At 40.1% G+C, this 21,403-nt stretch overlaps 1 protein-coding gene across 1 annotated transcript in view; it reads right to left on the bottom strand.

Annotated features, from left to right (window-relative positions):
* LOC104095606 (histidine decarboxylase-like) overlaps nucleotides 1–21,403 on the bottom strand; it is a 196,148-nt gene that overhangs the window by 60,464 nt on the left and 114,281 nt on the right. The window lies entirely within an intron of this gene.

The raw sequence follows: 21,403 nt of genomic DNA, 5'->3' as shown, positions 1-21,403 counted from the left end.
ATTGCCTTGTTTGCCTTGATTATTCCAATTGCCTTGATTATTGTTATTCTTCCAATTACCTTGATTGTTGTTACTACCACTCCAATTGCCTTGGTGGTTTTGATTGTTCCAATTTCCTTGGTTTCCTTGAGAACGCCATTGTTGTTGACTCGGGCCTTGAGAATTGTTTCTTTGCCCTTGATAGTTGTTCATATATTGCACTTCTTCCTCTTGCACATTGTATGGTTCGTCTTGGTCAAACACACTATCATCTGGCACAAAGTGTTCCGCACGATTTTGTATTTGTTGACCCTTTTGCCTTTTTTTGTTAACCATCATACTCAAACCTTCCATTGCATTCACTTGCTTAGGACCTTGAACTTATTGAATTTGAGCTTTGGCTAATTGATTCATTATGGTCGTCAACTCGGTAATTGCTTGTCCATGATCATGCAATTCCTTATGTAGGTGAATCACATTTGGATCACCTTGAGGAATATTAGCTCTACTTTGCCATGCCGATGAAGTATCTGCCATTTCATCAAAGATTTCACAAGCTTCGGCATATGGCGTTATCATGAAATTCCCACCGGAAAGGTGATTGACCACGCATTGATTGGTAGTGTTGATCCTTTGGACTGGTAGGAAACCTAGTTTGAGGCACTTGAATGTTTGGGGTTGCCCAACAGAAATAAGAATTTATAATCCACATGAAAAGAAACTGAATTCAAGAACAATCAGTAGTTTCTTCATTGGTTATCCAGAAATATCAAAAAGGTATAGATTCAATTGTCCTAATCACGGCACAAGAATAATTAAAACTGGAAATGCTAGGTTCATTGAGAATGGTGAAGTTAGTGGGAGTGAAGAACCATGTAATATGAAAATTAAAGAAGTTAGGGTGCAAGTTCCTCTGTCCTGCACTTCTTCTAAACTTGTTGCTCTTGAAGTTGTTGTACAACATAACAATCAGCAAGAATAACAAATAAATGATCCTACTACTAACAATGAAGTTGCAGTTAATGAACCTACATTAGATGAACCACAAGAAGTAGAATTAATAAGGTCTCAAAGACAAAAGAGATCTGCTATTTCAGATGATTATTTAGTTTATCTACATGAGTCAGAAACTGACTTTGGAATTGATAATGATCCAATTTCATTTTCACAAGCCATTGAAAGTAATAATTCTGATAAATGGTTAGATGCTATGAAAGATGAGTTGAAGTCTATGGAACAAAATAAGGTTCGGGACCTTGTTTAATTACCAGAAGGTTGCAAAAGAGTTGGGTGTAAATGGGTCTTTATGACCAAACGCGATTCAAATGGCAACAATGAATGTCACAAGGCCAGACTTGTTGCCAAAGGTTTCACTCAGAAAGATGGCATTGACTATAAAGAGACATTCTTACCGGTCTCTAAAAAGGATTCACTCAGAATTATAATGGCTTTAGTAGCTCATTATAATTTAAAGTTACATCAAATGGATGTAAAACCACCTTTTTGAATGGAAATTTAGAGGAAGAAGTTTATATGGATCAACCAGAGGGGTTTGCCATTAAAGGAAAGGAACACATGGTGTGTAAACTTAAGAAATCAATATACGGACTTAAACAAGCTTCTCGACAGTGGTATCTTAAGTTTAACGAAACTATTGTCACCTTTAGATTCAAGGAAAACACTGTTGATCAGTGTATCTATCTGAAGGTCAGTGGGAGTAAGTTTATTATGTTAGTCTTGTATGTTGATGACATCTTGCTTGCTACTAATGATCTTGGTATGATGCATGACACCAAGAAATTGCTTTCTAACAACATTGAGATGAAAGATATGGGAGAGGCATCCTATGTGATCGGGATAGAAATATTCTGAAATAAATCACTAGGATTATTGGGATTGTCTTAGAAAGCCTATATTAATAAAGTGTTAGAGAGATTTAGAATGAAAAAATGCTCATCAAGTCCTGTTCCAATTCAGAAAGGGGATAAATTTAGTCTCAGTCAATATCCAAATAATGAATTGGAATGTATGCAAATAAAAGATATTCCTTAATCATCTATAGTTGAGAGCTTAATGTATTCCCCGACATGTACGAGATTAGATATTAGTTTTGTTGTTGGAATGCTGGGCAGATATCAAAGTAATCCAGGGATGGACCACTGGAAGGCTTCAAAGAAAGTGTTACGATACTTACAAGGAACGAAAGATTATATACTCATGGAAGAGTGCAAAACAGTTTGTTATAGATGCATCCACTATGGAAGCTGAATTTGTGGCATGCTTTGAGGCTACATATAACACCCAAAAAATTCTGAAGTATTTAACTGTAAAGCCCCGTAAAATTTCGCAAATGAATTCTAGGTTTCATGGTGCCAGAGTAGGTATATGTGTTTGAGGATTTTAGAGGCTCAAACCTTTTAGGTTGAACAATGCACCCAAAAGTAAAGGAAAATTTATGGCAGAAAAATACGTTTTTGCGGTCCATTATGCGACCACAAAACCACTCTGCAGGCCGCATAATGGCCGCAGAAGTGAGACAGGAGAGGGTCAGTCTGGAAGCAATTATGTGGTCGACTATGCGACCGCATAACTATTCTGCGGTGCATTATGCGACCGTATAACAGTTATGCGAACCGCAAACACAGACATATTTTTGGTCGTTTTGGTTAGAAATTATGCGACCGATATGCGGTCCGCATATTGATTATATGATCGCAGAACCTATTTCAGAGTTTCATTTTTGGGTTTTTACATCCAGACCCAACTTCGTTAAATACACGCAAATGGTCTTTTTTGAGCAAAACTTCTGTTGTTTTAGAGACAAGGAAGAGTACTTTAGAGAGAGAGGAAACCCTAGGCTAATTAGTCATCAAGTGTTTCTCAAATCTTGAAAGATTAACAAGGAAATCTCACAAGTTATTCATCTAAGTGGTAAGGTTCCATACCCTAGCTTTCAATTCCGAATTTTGGGAAGAAGATAGTTGATTAGGGGTGTGATTTAAGGAAAGCTCAATTGAGTTATGTTGGCTAAACGTTCTCTCTTAGAATCGAATTCCATAATGTTCCCGTGAGTTTCAAAGTATGGGTTGCGATTAAAATGTTGTGGCTTTGAATCCTATTTCAAATGAAAGCTAGTATGCCAAATTGTGTGAGAAAATCCCAATGTTCTTATGACTCTTAATTGCTCATATGTGTATCAAAAGTCTTGATTGGAAATTTCTTATTGTTGATAACCTATAAAGATGGTTGGAAATAAAATAATTGAATTGGGGATATAGTGTGTGGCTAACGTGCCAAGAACCTAAGTTATGACTGTGGCTAGTAGTGCAAATGATTTGAGAGGATGCGATAAAGAATATGAAATGACCCTCGACTCCACTGTTTTAAAAGTGAATTGGAAAATAGAATTTGCCTAAGAGCTTTTGTACTCAATTCATGCCCATTAGTGGCTTCTTTAACTAATGCTTTGCTTTATAAATATATCCAGTGTGGTTCGAGTTCTATATACTCATGTGTTGAAATTGTACATTGTCATTTCTTGGGAAGAGTGTTGCAAGAGTAAATGGTGTATTGATTGTTTATGATTTTTTTCATATGTGTTTTTATTGTTGGTTGGTATGCCTCATTCTTTGAGAAGAAACCATTTATATTTGAAGTTCCCATTTCAAATGGATTTGAAGTATATAATTTCTGAAATATTCTATATGTTGATAATTGATGGTGATCTTTGAAATAGAAAGAGGTGAAAGTGTGGAATTTGAAATATGGCCATCGTGCCAGGAATAGAGAATCTTGTGAATGGCCAAATGAGCCAAGAAAATATTATTGTGGTGAGTGACTGGAAATACTAATGAGAATTTATACAATATGAAAAATGTTGAGGTGAGTATAACTGTATTTATGTTACCTCTATGTGTAAATCAAATCAAAAATATTTTTGGGAGCATCATTATTAAAACCGAGGAAGGGTGGGTCATAAGGCCCATACCTGAAACTACACGTGCTGGTGTAGGGGTGAATTGTGATAATTTCCCTTATTTGGGATGAAATTGGAACCTTTGGGAAATTATGATATTATTCCCCTTAATTGGGATGAAACTGGAATCTTTGTGGATTGGAAAAGTCAACCCACACAGCATATATGGGAAGGCGTCCTAGTTGATCGGGTGGAGATCAAATGCCATATTGCGCATATGGTGGTACTACTCTTGGTAACAACTTTCTTTCGCATCACTTGTCAAACCACATTGTTTGTGGGGAGATGGACTAGCCGATCGGGCGTGATCGGACTCTGTGCTAACAAAGACGGTGGTATATTGGTGCTAATGATCTCTCAATAAAAAATTATATATGAAGTTCGTATTTTAAAAATTATTATGTTTTTAACTGGATTTGGATATTGTGGATTGTGACTTGCTGTTTCTATGTGTTGCCTTTTCTTATATGGGTATTCTATTTTGAAAGAGGATTTTTAGCTATACATACTAATGTTATTTGACAGTACTAACGTCCCTTTTGCCGGAGGCACTGCATCTTAAATGGATGCAGGTGGTTCTACAGCAGGCGGCATTAATCAGTGATAGCAATATACTCTTTTCAACTGATTTGGTGAGCCTCACTTCATTTCGGGGTCATGTATCTTTTGTTTCTCATGTACTGTGTTTTGAGGTATAGCCAGCAAGTTGCCGGCATTTCCATATTACTCTTCTATTGTACTTAGAGGCTCCGTAGACAGGTTGTGGGTTGTGGTTGATGTTGGGAATTGAACTAGAAATGTTGGTATTTGGAAATTATTTTTTTCATTAATTCTATAAGCTCGTAATATTTTGAAAATTATAAATGAAGTTGCTAATGATAATGAAAAGGAAGTTGTTAATAAAATATTTTCAGTGTTTGATTAATGAAGTACATCTCCTCTTTATTCATGGATGAGTTTGGGTAGAAGAAAATCTAACGAGCTTACTCGGTTGGGTTCTCTCGGTTGAGCGCCGGTCTCGCTCCCCGAGTTTGGGGTGTGATACTACAGTTCAGGCTAATTGAATGCTGAACTTTATTTCAGGACTTGGACTAGTCGACAATATTACCAGGACGCTGAAAATTTATTATGATAATTCCGCAGCAGTCTTCTTCTCTAAGAACAACAAGTATTCGAAGGGAGCTAAGCATATGGAAGTAAAATACTTTGCCTTCAAAGAAGAAATTCAGAAACATAATATGTCAATTGGACATATTAGCACTAAACATATGATTGCCGATCCTTTGACGAAAGGATTACCGCCCAAAATATTTAATGAACATGCTGAAAAAATTGGCATTCTTAATAGCAATGTATGACTTTATTTAAAGACTTTATTATGTTTATGCAATTGACACTTTGAGCTCATTTAAGCATAGGCTTTTGGTCTTTTATGCCTGTTTTTCTCTTGTATACATAATGTTAAGAATAAAGATGACAGGTTCGAACTTATATAAAGATATTCTAAGCATTAACATTGGACCAATCAAGTATTTACGGGTTGTGTTGGGTAATAGACTGATATTGTAGTACATGGAAGGGACTATTGTCACGACCCAATTTTTTCTCCGTTGGGTATATTGATGGAACCAAGTCTTCGGGACTAGGTAAGCCTAACATTTTCTGAATAATAACAATAATTAAATAACATCTAACAATTATTTTGAAATGAAAATCTCTATAAAATTTACAACTCCCAGAACCGGTAGTACAAGTCATAAGCTCTACAGAGTTTGCTACAATTTTTTAAATATAACTGTTTAAAATAAATTAAACATTATGAATACAAAATTAGAAGGTGACTCTGAAGCCTGCGAACGTAGCAGCAAGTTTACCTTGAGTCTCCACAACAACAATCTGCACAGCTAGCTAATGATCAGCTGACTTTGAAATACCTGATTTGCACAAAAATATGCAGAAGTGCAGTATGAGTACACCACGGCGGTACCCAGCAAGTATCAAGACTAACCTCAGTGGAGTAATGATGAGGTATAGTCAAGACACCTATTGGACTAAATAACCTGAACACGTATAAGTATAGGAACAACAGAGTATTATATCTACATAAAGACTACGCGAAATGGCAAATAATATAGTAATTTCAGTAAGAAAGGAAAACAACAACTATCAGCGGAATACCATAATAATGACACAGTAGATGTATGGAAACACGGTCTAAATCTGGTGATCACAAATAAATGAAAGGCAAATAACAACTCAACAAAATAACCACTTTCACACCGGGTTTTAGCCAATAACCTCCACGAGGTACCGAACCTCAAAATATTCACAACTCACGGGTCCCAATTCTGAAACCCTAACACTTAGCATCCTGTGCTCTCATTATAATTTATAACCGCACTGACGACTCACATGCCAAATAGAGCCATTCTCACATAGAAGGCAATTAAACAAGGATGTACATCTATACTCAACAATATAAAGAATCCTCTTTAACTAATAAGAGTGCTTAACTACGTGTATGCTTGTGCAAGTGTTCTAACATAGTTTATGCCAGCTAGTAAGTATAGAAAAAAGGAATGGAAAGAACGTAGAATGTTTTCTCACAATTTTCCACAAGATAGAACTCACATAGGTAAGTGCACCACTACACAAATATCAACAACAAAAATGGCCCCAGGCTATCACAAGTCGTCACAAATCAATCCCTGACACGTCCCACCTTGTCTCGCCACGTGTGTAATGGTAAAGTGAATGACCGCCTTGTCTCGCCACACGTACATAATATCCCACCTTGTCTCGCCACATACGCAACCCATAAATGTATAGCCTACCTTGTCACGCCGCATGTACAAATATAAATATTAACAATAGCATGTCAGAAACCTCGTGCAACCCAATAACTCTCGCACGACAGAAACCTCGTGCATCACAATAACAACAACCGCACGGCAGAAACCTCGTGCATCACAAAAATAAATACAACAACAACAATGATAATAATACAAGGGTACGATGAATAAGTCAACTCAGAGATTCCAGAACTCAAAGAAATGGAGGAACTAATTCACAAGGAGTAGCCACAATCGGGAATGCTAGTCATAATAAGAACAACTCAAGAAGAAAGGAAATACTATGTAACAACGGTCCGCAATATACATTTCGACAACGAGGGAGCTAACACAAGTCGAATAATTCTAAATAAGTACAAGTCAACTAAAATATAGGATATCTAAGTTCTTTTAAGGTTGGGAAATTAAGAAAGAGATACAACAAATTCAGCTAAGAAGAAGCAGCGGAAAGATAACAATAACCTCAATTAAGGCTAAACAATTATAGAAGAGATAGTAATAATTTCAAATAAAGATAAGCAGTTAGGGAAAGGATAACATGGCAATAGAAAGGTAACAATTTCAGTTAAAGAACATATGAATCAAATAAACAATAAGAGTGAAACATGAAGCAATTAATTCTAATTAAGCAGGTAGAGGTGAAACTAGTAATTAAGAAGCATAATCATAACAAGAACAACTGCATATTCAGTGAATACAATGGCCTAAGAACCCTAAAAGGCCAATTTTCCCCAAATAAGTCCGAGCACGTACTCGTCACCTTGCGTACACGAACTACAATTAGCATAGAAGACTCAAATCCTAAGGGGTAGTTCCCCCACACGAAGTTAGGCAAGATACTTACCTCAAAGTAGACAGACCAATACCAAAATATGAAGTCCTCGAGTGAAATGGCCTCCAGATGGCTCAAATCTAACCAAAATAACTTCAAAGCACAAATAAAACTCATAAAAAACTATTCCGGATCATAAAGCCTCAATCTTTATCAAAATAAAAAAAATCGACCCAAAATTCGACCCCCGGGCCCCCACCTCGGAACCCGACAAATTTTACAAAACCCGAACACTCATTCCGATACGAGTTCAACCATACTAAAATTATCAAATTCCGGAACCAATTCGTCCCTCAAATCATAATTTAACATTTTGAAAGCTTTCATCAAAAATCCCCATTTTCCTCAACTCAAAACACAAATTAAATGATAAAATAAACATAAGATCATGGAATATAATAAATTCTAGGTAAAGAACACTTACCCAATCGATTTGCTTGAAAAACCCACAAAGAATCGCTCAAAATCGAGCTCCACAAGTCAAGATATGATAAAAATGGCCAAACCCTCGATTTGGAAAATATATTCTCCTGCCCAGGTGTTTGTACATCGCGATCGTGGAAGAGGAGCTGTGATCGTGAAGAGGAAATGGCTACTGCCCAGAATTGGTGATGTGGGATCGCGAACAAGAAAAAAATAATAGTCCAGGAACTGGGCTACGCGAACGCGTGAAGCGGCATGGGAACGCGAAGGAGAGGAAAGCACACTTATGCGTTCGCGGATAATAAAGTGCGAACGCATAGAGGAAATGGTCACCAGCTCCCTGCTCGTAGTTTCTACTACGCGAACGCGATGGAGCGGATGCGAACGCGAAGAAGGAAAAGGCAGGCTTCCGTGATCACGGAATGAGTTATGTGAATGCGGAGAACAAATAATTCATCCTCCAAAATTACACTACGCGAACGCGGAGGAAGTGACGCGGACGCGATTAAGGAAACCAGATGACAGAAAACTGCAGTCCAAAAATAGGAGGAAATGGCCTGTAGCCGGTCCAAAATTTACCCGAGGCCACCGGGACCCTGTCTAAACATACCACCAAGTTCCATAACCTAACACGGACTCGCTCGAGGTCTAAAATCACATCAAACAATGTCTAACTATGAATCGCATCAAGAATCGAACTTATGAAGTTTTAAATCTTCCAACTTCTAAAATTCGTGTCGAAACCTATCAAATCAACCCGGAATGACGTCAAATTTTGCAGGCAAGTCTCAAATGACATAACGGAGCTGTTCCAACTCTCGGAATCGCATTCAGACCCATATATCACTAAAGTCAACTATTGGTCAAACTTCTCAACCTTTAAACCTTTAACTTTTTCATCTTTTTCCGAAATGCTCCAAATTAACCTACGGACCTCCAAATCCAAATCTAGACGCACGCCTAAGTCCAAAATCTCCATTCTAAGCTGTTGGAATCATCCAAAACCCATTCCGGAGCTGCTTACACAAAGGTCAAATTCCGGTTAACTCTTACCGCTTAAGCTTCCAAAACTTGAATCCTCCTTCCGATTTGACTCCGAATCGTCCGCTAACTGAACTTGACCATGCACGCAAGTCAATACACATAATACGAAGATGCTCAAGACCTTATGCAACCGAACGGGACTTAAATTCTCAAAACGACCGGCCGTATCGAGTAAGTGATGTACAACTGCTAACACTCAACGTGTGATGTTTCCAACGAAAGAGAATTTAACATTTTATTGTGTACATAATGAATGAAATTGTCATGACCCGGAATTCCCACTGTCGGGACCGTGATGGCGCCTAACATTTCGAGCCTAACCTCGACGAAGTAGTGGTGAGGCTAAGGCAAGGCACCTACAAATCAACCTGTGCAGTTTAACAATGTATATACAAATAACAATAATGAAGAATTAGACAGGCGATATCGGGAGGGTGAAACATGCTGGGTGAAATACGATATAAAGAACTACAACAGAATGATAACTGGAAAACCCAATATATTATAAATCAACAGGACACGAATACAGTAAAGGAAAAATGCACAGCATCACCCTTCGTCCTTTTACTCTCAATCTCACCATAAAATCAATAGAAATGACACGACATCACCCTTCGTGCATTAACACTCACAATATGGCACGACATCACCCTTCATTATTTTACACTCACAATATGGCACGGCATCACCCTTCGTACATTAACACTCTCCCTTACCATAATGCAATGAACAATTAACAACATGAAGATAGAATAACATGTACAAGCCTTACTTTAACATTAGGTTCCACAATATCAATCTCAACTTTGAAATAATTACTCAATTATCACCAGAAGATCCATAAACATGATAAGAACGATCAATTTGACAACACTAGTCTAAACACGTAGCAATTAGGCATAGGAAAGAGGCAATATAAGAAAAACGGGAGGAAAACTGGGAAAACAGGTAAGTTGGCGGCACATAAGTACTCGTCACCTCACATATATACCGCTCACATGAATTTCACATAACAAATAGTCTGGGGTTCCTAATTGCTTCAACTCAAAATTAGACACAATACCTACCTTGCTCCGAGGGCTACTTAATTCTCAATCACAGCTTTTCCTCTATAATTCACCTCCAAACCACTCGTATCTATTCAAAAATGACTCAATAATATCAAATATTGCTAAAGGAATCAATTATATTGCATAAATTAAATTTCCCAAATTTTCCTCCAAAAAGTCGAAAAATCGACATCGGGCCCGCTTGGTCAAAACCCGAATTTCGGACCAAAATCCGTTTACCCATTCACCCCCGAGCCCGAATATGTAATTGATTTTGGAATCCGACCTCAAATTGAGGTCTAAATCCCCAAATTTCCGAAATCCCTAGTTTCTACCCTAACCCCTAATTCTACCATGAAAACTCTAGATTTTAGGTTGATAATTCATAAAAATATAATGGGTAATTGAAAGAAAATGGTTTAGAATCACTTACCAATACTTTGGGGAAGAAAATAAATCTTGACAATTGCCTCTAGCCCGTTTGTTTTGTGAAATATGAGAAAAAATGGCTTAATCCCGTGTTGGATTTTGTTTTAAGTGCTGGGAGAGAGTGTGCATCGCGTTCGCGAGGCCACTGTCGCGTTCGCGAGGCCACTGTCGCGTTCGCGAAGAGTATAGGCTACTAAACCTTCTCGTTCGCAAGACAGTGTTCGCGTTCGCGTAAGCTACCCCCCGGCCTTCGCATTCGCGAGACATTGCTCGTGTTCGCGATGAAGGAACGACCAACCCTCCCCCAGGTCCCCAAGTGCTTCGCATTCGTGAAGGGTAAATCCCCCATCACTTTTCGTTCATGACCAGACCTTCGTGTTCGCGAAGAAGAGATTTTCAGTTGCCTAGTTTATTCTTTGTGTTCGCGAGAGTAACTTTGCGAACGCGAAGAAGGACATGCCAGAACACCTACTGCAGCAAAATACCAGATTTTCTAAGTCCAAAACATCCCGTGGCCTATCCGAAACTTACTCGAGCCCTCGGGACTCCAAATCAAACATGCACACAAGTCTAAAAAGATCATACAAACTTGCTCGCGCGATCAAATCTCCAAAATAACACCTAGAACTACGAATTTAGCACCAAGTCGAATGAAATTCTCAAGAACACTTTAAAATTCCTATTTTCTCAACTGGACGTCCGAATCACATTAAATCAACTTCATTTCTCACCAAATTTCACAGAAAAGTCTTAAATATTATAATGAACATGTACCGGGCTCCGGAACTAAAATACGGACCCGATACTCACAATGCCAACATCAATAAATTATTAGAAACAAATAAATTTTCAGACTTTTAATTTTCCTCAAAAATTCATAACTCGAGCTAGGGACCTCCGAATTCGATTCCAAGCATACGCCCAGGTCCCATAATTCGATACGGACCCACCGGGACAGTCAAAACATGGACCCTGGCCCGTTTACCAAAAATATTGACCAAAATCAACTAAAATCAACTTTTAAGGCATACATTCTTATTTTCATCAGTTTTCAACATAAAAGCTTTTCGAAAACACGCCGGACTGTGCACGTAAATTGAGGAGGGTAAAAATGAGATTTTAAGGCTTAAGAGCTCAGATTCAAGTTCTAAAACATAAGATGACCTTTTGGGTCATCACATTCTCCACCTCTAAAATAACCGTTCATCCTCGAACGTATATAGAAAAGTATCTGAGCTGGTGAAAAGGTGGGGATATCTACTTCGCATATCGGACTCGGACTCCCAAGTAGCTTCCTCAATAGGCTGACCTCTCCATTGCACTCGAACTAAAGGGTGACTATTTGATCTCAACTGGCGAACCTGCCGGGCTAGAATAGTCACTGGCTCTCCTCGTAAGTCAAATCCTTGTCCAACTGGACAGAGCTGAAATCTAACACATGGGATGGATCGCCATGATACTTTCGAAGCATGGACACATGGAACATCGGATGAACTGATGATAACCCCAGTGGCAATGCAAGCATGTAAGCCACCTCTCCCACTCTCTCTAGAATCTCAAAAGGTCCGATATACCTAGGGCTCAACTTGCCCTTCTTTACGAACCTCATTACACCCTTCATGGGTGATACCCTAAGCAACACTCTCTCTCCAACTATGAATACAACATCACAAACTCTAGGGTCGGCATAACTCTTCTGCCTGGACTGAGCTATGCGAAGTCGATCTTGAATAATCTTGACCTTATCCAAGGCATCCTGTACTAAGTCTGTGCCCAACAACCGAGTCTCTCCCGGCTCGAACTACCTAACTAGCAACCGACACTGCCTATCATATAATGCCTCATAGGTAGCCATCTGAATGCTTGACTGGTAGTTGTTGTTGTAGGCGAACACTTGAAGGGGCAAGAACTGATCCCACGATTCTTCGAAGTCTATAACATAAGTGCAGAGCATATCCTCCAAGATCTAAATAGTGTGCTCGGACTGTCCATCCATCTGAGGATGCAACGTTGTGCTCAACTCAACCCGCGTACCCAACTCATGCTGTACTACCCTCCAAAAGTGCAAGGTGAACTGCATACCTCGATTAGAAATGATAGGCACGGGCACATTGTGAAGACAGACGATCTCACGAATGTAAATCTCTGCCATCGCTCCGAAGAATAGGTAACTACCACAGGAATAAAGTGCACTGACTTGGTCAGCCTGTGCAAAATGACTCAAACTGCATCGAACTTCCTCTGAGTTCGTGGGAGTCTAACAACAAAATCCATAGTGATGCGCTCTCACTTCCACTCAGGAATCTCTATCTTCTGAAGCAAACTACCAGGTCTCTAATGCTCGTACTTTACTTGCTGACAATTTAGACACCGAGCTACATATGTAACTATGTCTTTATTCGTCCTCCTCCACCAATAATGCTGCCGCAAGTCCTGATACATCTTGGCGGCGCCTGAATGAGTAGAATACCGGGAACTATGGGCCTCCTCAAGAATCAACTCACGAAGTCCATCCACACTAGGCACACAAATACGACCCTGCATTCTCAAAACTCTGTAATCTCCAACAGTAACCTGCTTGGCACCACCGTGCCGTACTGTGTCTCTAAGGATAAGCAAATGAGGATCGTCATACTGTCGATCTATGATATGCACAAACAAAGAAGACCGAGCAGCTGTACAAGCTAGAACACGGCTGGGCTCAAAAACATCCAAACTCAGGAACTGATTGGCAAGGGCCTGAACATCCAATGCGAGCGGTCTTTCACCAACTGGAATATAAGCAAGGCTACCCATACTAGCTGACTTTCTACTCAAGGCATCGGCTACCACATTGGCCTTCACGGGATGAAAGAATATGGTGATATTATAGTCTTTCAATAGCTCTAACCACCTTCTCTACCTCAAATTGAGTTTTTTCTGGCTGAACAAATACTACAAGCTCCGATGATCCGTTAATACCTCATATGGCATGCCGTGAAGATAGCGCCTCCAAATCGTCAGCGCGTGAACAATGGCTGCCAACTCTAGATCATGAACATGGTAATTTTTCTCGTGAACGTTCAGCTTCCGCAAAGCATATGCAATAACCTTGCCACCCTGCATCAATACCGCATCCAGACCAATACGAGATGCGTCACAATATACTATATAAGATCCTGAACCTATGGGTAATACCAATATCTGTGTCGTAGTCAAAGCTGTCTTGAGCTTCTGGAAGCTCGCCTCACACTCGTCTGACCACCTGAACAGGGCACCCTTCTGGGTCAATCTGGTCAACGAGGCTGCTATAGATAAAAACCCCTCTATGAACCGACGGTAGTAGCCTGCTAAACCCAAGAAACTACGGATCTCTGTAACTGATGTGGGTCTAAGCCAGTTATAGACTGCCTCAATCTTCTTAGGATCTACCTGAATACCCTCTGCTGATACAACGTGACCCAAGAAAGTAACTGAACTCAACCAAAACTCGCATTTTGAGAACTTAGCATATAACTGGCTGTCTCTCAGAGTCTGAAGAACGATCCGAAGGTGCTGCTCGTGCTCCTCTCGGCTGTGGGAGTAGACCAATATATCATCAATAAATACAATCACAAAGGAATCCAAGTAGGGCTTGAACAACCGGTTCATCAAATCCATGAATGTTGCTGGGGCATTTGTCAGCCCAAATGACATCATTAGAAACTCATAATGCCCATACCGAGTCCGAAAAGTTGTCTTAGGGACGTCGGATGCCATAATCCTCAACTGATGGTAGCCAGATCGCAAATCAATCTTCGAAAACACCTTGGCACCCTGAAGCTGATCAAATAAATCATCAATCCTCGGCAATGGATATTTGTTCTTGATGGTGACCTTGTTCAACTGTCGATAATCTATACACATGCTCATCAATCCATCTTTCTTCTTCACAAACAACACAGGTGCACCCCAGGGAGAGGCACTAGGTCTAATGAAACCCTTATCAAGAAAATCTTGTAATTGTTCCTTTAATTCTTTCAACCCTGGCGAGGCCATGCGGTATGGCGGAATGGAAATGGGCTGAGTGCCCGGAGCCAAATCAATGCAGAAATCAATGTCCCTGTTGGGTGGCATCCCCGGCAGGTCTGCGAGAAACACCTCTAGAAACTCACGAACAACTGACACTGAATCCATGGAAAGAACCTCCGCACTAGAATCACGGACATAAGCCAAATAATCTAGACACCCCTTCTCGACCATATATCGAGCCTTCACAGAAGAGATAACCCTACTGGCAGAATGGCCATGAATCCCTCACCACTCTAATCGTGGCAACCCCTGCAAGGCTAAGGTCACGATCTTGGCGTGACAATCTAATATGGCATGATAAGGTGACAGTAAATCCATACCCAGTATGACATCAAAATCAACCATATCGAGAAGTAGAAGATCTACATGAGTCTCAAGACTCCTAATGGTGACCACACAGGAGCGATAAACACGATCTACAATAATAGTATCTCCCACTGGTATAGACACATATACAGGAGCACTCAAAGAATCACGGGGCATAACCATATATGAAGCAAAATAGGATGACACGTAGGAGTAAGCAGACCCCGGATCAAATAGAACTGAAGCATCTCTACTGCAAACTAAAACAATACCTGTGATAACAGCGTCAAATGACTCAGCCTCAGGTCTGGCTGGGAAAGCATAACACCTGGGCTGGGCCCCATAACCCTGAACTATGTCCCTAGGACGACCTCTAGCTGGCTGGTCTCCACCTCTAACGGCCTGACCTCCACCTCTAACTGTCTGGCCTCTACCTCTAGCTGCCTGAACCCTGCCTCTGGCTGGCTGAGTAGGTGGTGCAGCAACTGGGCCGGAACCATGGCACGAGAACCCTGATACTGTGAGCTGCCCATTTCCCGAGGACAAAATCTAGCAATGTGCTTCAGATTACCACAAGTATAACATAACCTCGGTTGCTTTGACTACTGACCCTAAAACTGACCATGTCGACCTGAATAACCACCCTGATAACTCTGGAGTGGAGGTGCACTAATAGGAGCTGGTGGCGCACTGTAGGCTAGCTGGTCGGAATAATGCATCTGAGGGCCACGACCACCTGAGGCACTGTGGGATGCCTGGAGTGCTGAATGAAACGGCCTGGGAGGATGGCCTCTACCAAAGGTACCCCTGCCTCTAGATAAGGCACCACTGAACTCACCGGAATAACGAGGTCTTTTGTCAGACCCCTGACCTCCCTGAGTAAGAAGCATCTCGACTCCTCTGGCGACATTAGCAGCCACTTGAAAAGAAATTTCACTACCAGTCTCCTTAGCCATCTGTAATTTGATAGGCTGAGCAAGTCCATTAATAAACCTCCTCACCATCTCTCTCTCGGTGGGAAGCAGAAGAATAGCATGACGGGCCAAATCCACAAAACGGGTCTCAAACTGAGTAACAGTCATACTGCCCTGCTGGAGACGCTCAAACTGATGGTGACGCTGCTCACTCAATGTGACAGGCAGAAACTTCTATATTAATAGCTGAGAGAACTGGTCCCCAGTAAGAGCAGGCGACCCAGCTGGTCTGGTCAATAAATAATCTCTCCACCATTTCTTGGCAGAACCAGTCATCTGAAATGGAGCAAAATCAACCCCATTGGTCTCCACTATACCCATGTTTCGTAGAACCTTGTGATAGCTGTCAAGATACTCCAGGGGATCCTCTGAAGGAGCACCACTGAAGTGAATGGGAAGAGCTTGGTAAACCTGTCTAACCTCCACAAAGCCTCAGAAGACATAGCTGGCCCATCTTCGGCCTGTGCCACAACAACTGGCTGAACTACTCCGACTGGCTGAGCTGCTAGAGCATGATACTGGGGAGCTATCTACTCCAGAGCGGGAGTGGTGGGAGGCTGGGCTCCTCCTCCAGCCTGAGAGACTGCTGGTGCTATGGGAAATGCGCCAATCTGGGGCACACTCTTAATAAGGCCCACCAAATGGACCAAAGCGTCCTGAAGTACTGGGGTGGCAATGAACCCCTCCGGAACCTGAGTTGGTCCAGCAAGAACACTCTGGGTTGGAACCTCCTTGTCGAGCTCTATCTGAGGCTCCACTATTGGGGCTGCTGCTCGGGCTCTGGGCTAAGCCCTGCCCCTACCTCGGCCTCTAGCACGACCTCGGCCTCGACCTCTGCCCCTCGTAGGAGCTGCCACTGGAGGCTCTGGCTGCTGCTCAGAGGAGGAAGCGGTATGTGTTCTCGCCATCTGTGAGAGAATAAGAGTAGAAGAGTTCAATCAGTATTGAGAAAATAACATCGCACGACAGAGGAGAATAGAAGTGAAATTTGTTTCTAAACTTCATAGCCTCTGGAAGATAAGCACAGACGTCTCCGTACCGATCCTCCAGACTCTACTAAGCTTGCTCATGAATCGTGAGACCTAGTCAACCTAGTGCTCTAATACCAACTTGTCACGACCCGGAATTCCCACCGCCGGAACTGTGATGGCGCCTAACATTTCACTTGCTAGGCAAGCCAACGTTAGAGAATCATTAAACCAAATCCTTATTTCCATTCAGTAAATAACAATAATTAGCTAAGATGAAATATGATAAGTGCGGAATAATATAAAAACTGCCTTAATTACTACCACTCGGATTTGGAGTCATAATTCACGAGCATTCTAGAATTACTATAAGCAATAGTCTGAGAAAAATACAACTGTTTGAATGAAAGAAACAGTAAAACAGAAAAGATAGACATGGACTTCAAGGTCTGTGAACGCCGACAGATCTACTTTGAGTCTTCGGATAGTGGGTCCAATAGCTAAAATCTCGATCAACCCGAGCTGGTACCAAAATCTGCACGTGCAGAGTACAGTATCAGTACAACCGACCCCATGCCCTGGTAAGTGTCGAGCCTAACCTCGACGAAGTAGTGACGAGGCTAAGGCAAGGCACCTACAAATCAACCTGTGCAGTTTAACAATGTATATACAAATAACATTAATGAAGAATTAGACAGGCGATATCGGGAGGGGGAAACATGCTGGGGGAAATACGAGATAAAGAACTACAACAGAATAATAACTGGAACAACCAATACATTATAAATCAACAAGAACATGAATACAGTAAAGGAAATATGCACGACATCACCCTTCATGCTTTTACTCTCAATCTCACCATAAAATCAATAGAAACGGCACGACATCACCCTTCGTGCATTAGCTCGCATATCATGGCACGAAATCACCCTTCGTGCATTAACACTCACAATATTGCACAACATCACTCACAATATGGCATGACATCACCCTTCATGCATTAACACTCACAATATGACACAGTATCACCCTTCGTGCATTGACACTCTCCCTTACATAATGCAATGAACAATTAACAGCAGAGAGATAGAATAACATGTACAAGCCTTACTTTAACATTTGGTTCAACAATATCAATCTCAATTTTAAAATAATTTCTCAATTATCACCAGTAGATCCATAAACATGATAAGAATGATCAATTTGACAACACAAGTCCAAACACGTAGCAATTAGGCATAGGAAAGAAACAATATAAGAAAAACGGGAAGAAAATAGGGAAAACAGGTAAGTTGGCGGCGCATAAGTACTCGTCACCTCACATATACGCCGCTCACATGAATTTCACATAACAAATAGTCTAGGGTTCCTAATTCCCTCAACTCAAAGTTAGACACAACAATTACCTTGCTCTGAAGCGCACTTAATTCTCAATCACAACTTTTCCACTAGAATTCATCTCCAAACCACTCGTATCTATTAAAAAATGACTCAATAATATCAAATATTGCTAAAGGAATCAATTATATTGCATAAATTAAATTTTTCGAATTTTCCTCCAAAAAGTCGAAAAATCGATCCCGGGCCCACTTGGTCAAAACCCGAGGTTCGGACCAAAATCCATTTACCCATTCACTCCCGAGCTCGAATATGTAATTGGCTTTGGAATCTACCTCAAATTGAGGTTTAAATTCCCAAATTTCTGAAATCCCTGGTTTCTATCCTAACACCTAATTCTACCATGAAAACTCTAGATTTTAGGTTGATAATTCATAAAAATGTAATGGGTAATTGAAAAAAAATGGTATAGAATCACTTACCAACACTTTGGGAAAGAAAATAAATCTTGAAAATTCCCTCTAGCCCGCTTGTTTTGTGAAATGTGGGAAAAATGGATTAATCCCGTGTTGGATTCTGTTTTAAGTGCCGGGGGACAGTGTGCATCGCGTTCGCAAGGCCACTGTCGCGTTCGCGAGATAGTGTTCGCATTCGCGTAGGCTACCCCCCGGCCTTCGCATTCGCGAGACATTGCTCGCGTTCGCGATGAAGGAACGACCAACCCTCCCCCAAGGTCCCCAAGTGCTTCGCGTTCGCGATGAGCCGGTCGCGTTCGCAAAGGGTAAATCCCCCATCACTTCGCGTTCGCGACCAAGCCTTCGCGTTCGTGAAGAAGAGATTTTTAGCTGCCCAGTTTACTCTTCGCATTCGTGAAAGTACCTTCGCGAACGCGAAGAAGGACATGCCAGAACCCCTGCTGCAGCAAAATACCAGATTTTCTAAGTCCAAAACATCCTGTGGCCTATCCGTAACTCACCCGATCCCTCAGGGCTCTAAACCAAACATGCAAACAAGTCTAAAAATATCATACAAACTTGCTCGCGCGATAAAATCGCCAAAATAACACCTAGAACTATGAATTTTGCAACAAAACGAATGAAATTCTCAAGAACACTTTAAAATTCCTATCTTCTCAACTAAACGTCCGAATCACGTCAAATCAACTCCGTTTCTCACCAAATTTCACAGACAAGTCTTAAATATTATAATGAACCTGTACCGGGCTCCGAAACAAAAATATAAACCCGGTACTCACAATGCCAACATCAATAAATTCTTAGAAATAAATAAATTTTCAGACTTTTAATTTTCCTCAAAAATTCATAACTCGAGCTAGGGACCTCCGAATTCGATTCTGGGCATACGCCCAGAACCCATAATTTGATACGGACTCACCGAAATCGTCAAAATATAGATCCGGGCCCGTTTACCAAAAATGTTGACCTAAGTCAACTAAAATCAACTTTTAAGGCATAAATTCTTATTTTCAATAGTTTAAAACATAAAATTTTTTCGGAAACACGCCAGGACTACACACGTAAATCGAGGAGGATAAAAATGAGATTTTTAAGGCTTAAGAGAGCAGATTCGAGTTTTAAAATATAAGATGATCATTCGGGTCATCACATAAATATTTATTAAACCATTAAGTGATTAATATCAAGTGCGCCAAGTGGGAGAATGTAAAATATGGCCCACGTGTGGTTTATAAATATTTTGGTTTAATAAATATATTTTGTTAAATTAATATTTGGATAAAATTAGGAGAAGTTAATTGTGGCTATAACTCCCCACTAACTCACTTTGATGGAAAGTGAGAATTAACCGATGGTCCCTCTCTCTACCTATTAAAATAAGAATAGCGTAATTTCATCATACTCTATTCTGAAAAGAACACATAAACGGGAGAGAATTACTTATTTTTCAAGAACAACAACATTAAAGAAGGCTTTCAGTCAATATCATTAAGAAAACATATCATGGATTCAGATAAGTTTTCTTGATTGAAATTATTGTATATATATTTTATGTGAAAATCATATAGTTTTTCTGTTCTAAATAATCAATAGGATTTTATATAGATTGTTTATTAATCACAATTGAGAACATGAAAAATCCTTACATTCCTAACAAACAACACAAGAAACTAATCAGTGTGAAAAGACTACTAGGCCAGAATCATTGGCTAGTTTGTCTCGTTTTGACCAAGTTCAGCTACCAACTGTTTTCATAAACCGAATTTATTACAACAAAATTGACATTTTAAAAAAAAAAGAAAAGAAGAAGACATCTAGTCTTTTTAAATTCTTATCTTACTGTTCTAATTATTGAAGTGTTAATTAAGTGAGACGTTTAAAAAAGGAATGGTTAGATAAATGATCTTATAATTAAGGTTATTAAATATAAGTATCTTTCTTTAGGCATGTTCAAGAACGTAATATAGAACAAAAGGAGTACATTCTTTACCAAAAGAATAAGAAGGTAACATGAAAGGCGAATCTCCTAATTTTCGATCCCACTCAATTATTCCCTCCTTCCATAATTATTGTCTAATTTGGAAAATTCATAGTTTTAAACATAGAAGATTTGATGCAGCCAATAATTGGTTTCCACTTATGTTCTTCTATTAATAACCTGACAATTGAAACACTGCTTCTTCTTTCGTTGAGTATATTTACAGTACCTCCCTCCTGTTATTTTCAAGTCAGTGTTATTTTCTTTTTTACTTTGACAAGTGAATGTTGGTAGTATTTTCCTATTATAGCCAGCTAATTTTCGTCCATGTTGACTGCTTTGTGTTGCATGATTCACGGTTTATTTGCAGCTAATGGTCCATTGAAGAAGACACTGTGCAATCAAAACACTTGAAAAGGAGCTTGTAGAGAATGACCCCGTCAACCGAGTCAGGAATTTATATTAGGGGTTTAAAAAAAAAAGAGACAGGACTGTCACACTTAAATGTTTGAACCTATGACCTAAAGCAATGGTTGGATCTCCTTTGTGACTACACTAGAACCTTCCATATGCCAAAGAGGATTCAAAAGTTTATATATATAAACAAAAAAAATCATTTTTGCTGAACTTGACTCTACCCTGGGGTAGTATTATAGTCGTAATATACTCCAGAAAATGGACAATCAAACAAAAGGAGCCATGAAAATTAGCCACGTTGTCAAATCTACA

The sequence above is a fragment of the Nicotiana tomentosiformis genome, chromosome 8 (genome assembly GCF_000390325.3).
Source record: "Nicotiana tomentosiformis chromosome 8, ASM39032v3, whole genome shotgun sequence".
In the NCBI taxonomy this organism is placed as follows: domain Eukaryota; kingdom Viridiplantae; phylum Streptophyta; class Magnoliopsida; order Solanales; family Solanaceae; genus Nicotiana; species Nicotiana tomentosiformis.
The sequence above is the reverse complement of the archived record's forward strand: the minus strand, read 5'-3'. Positions and strand labels throughout refer to the sequence as shown.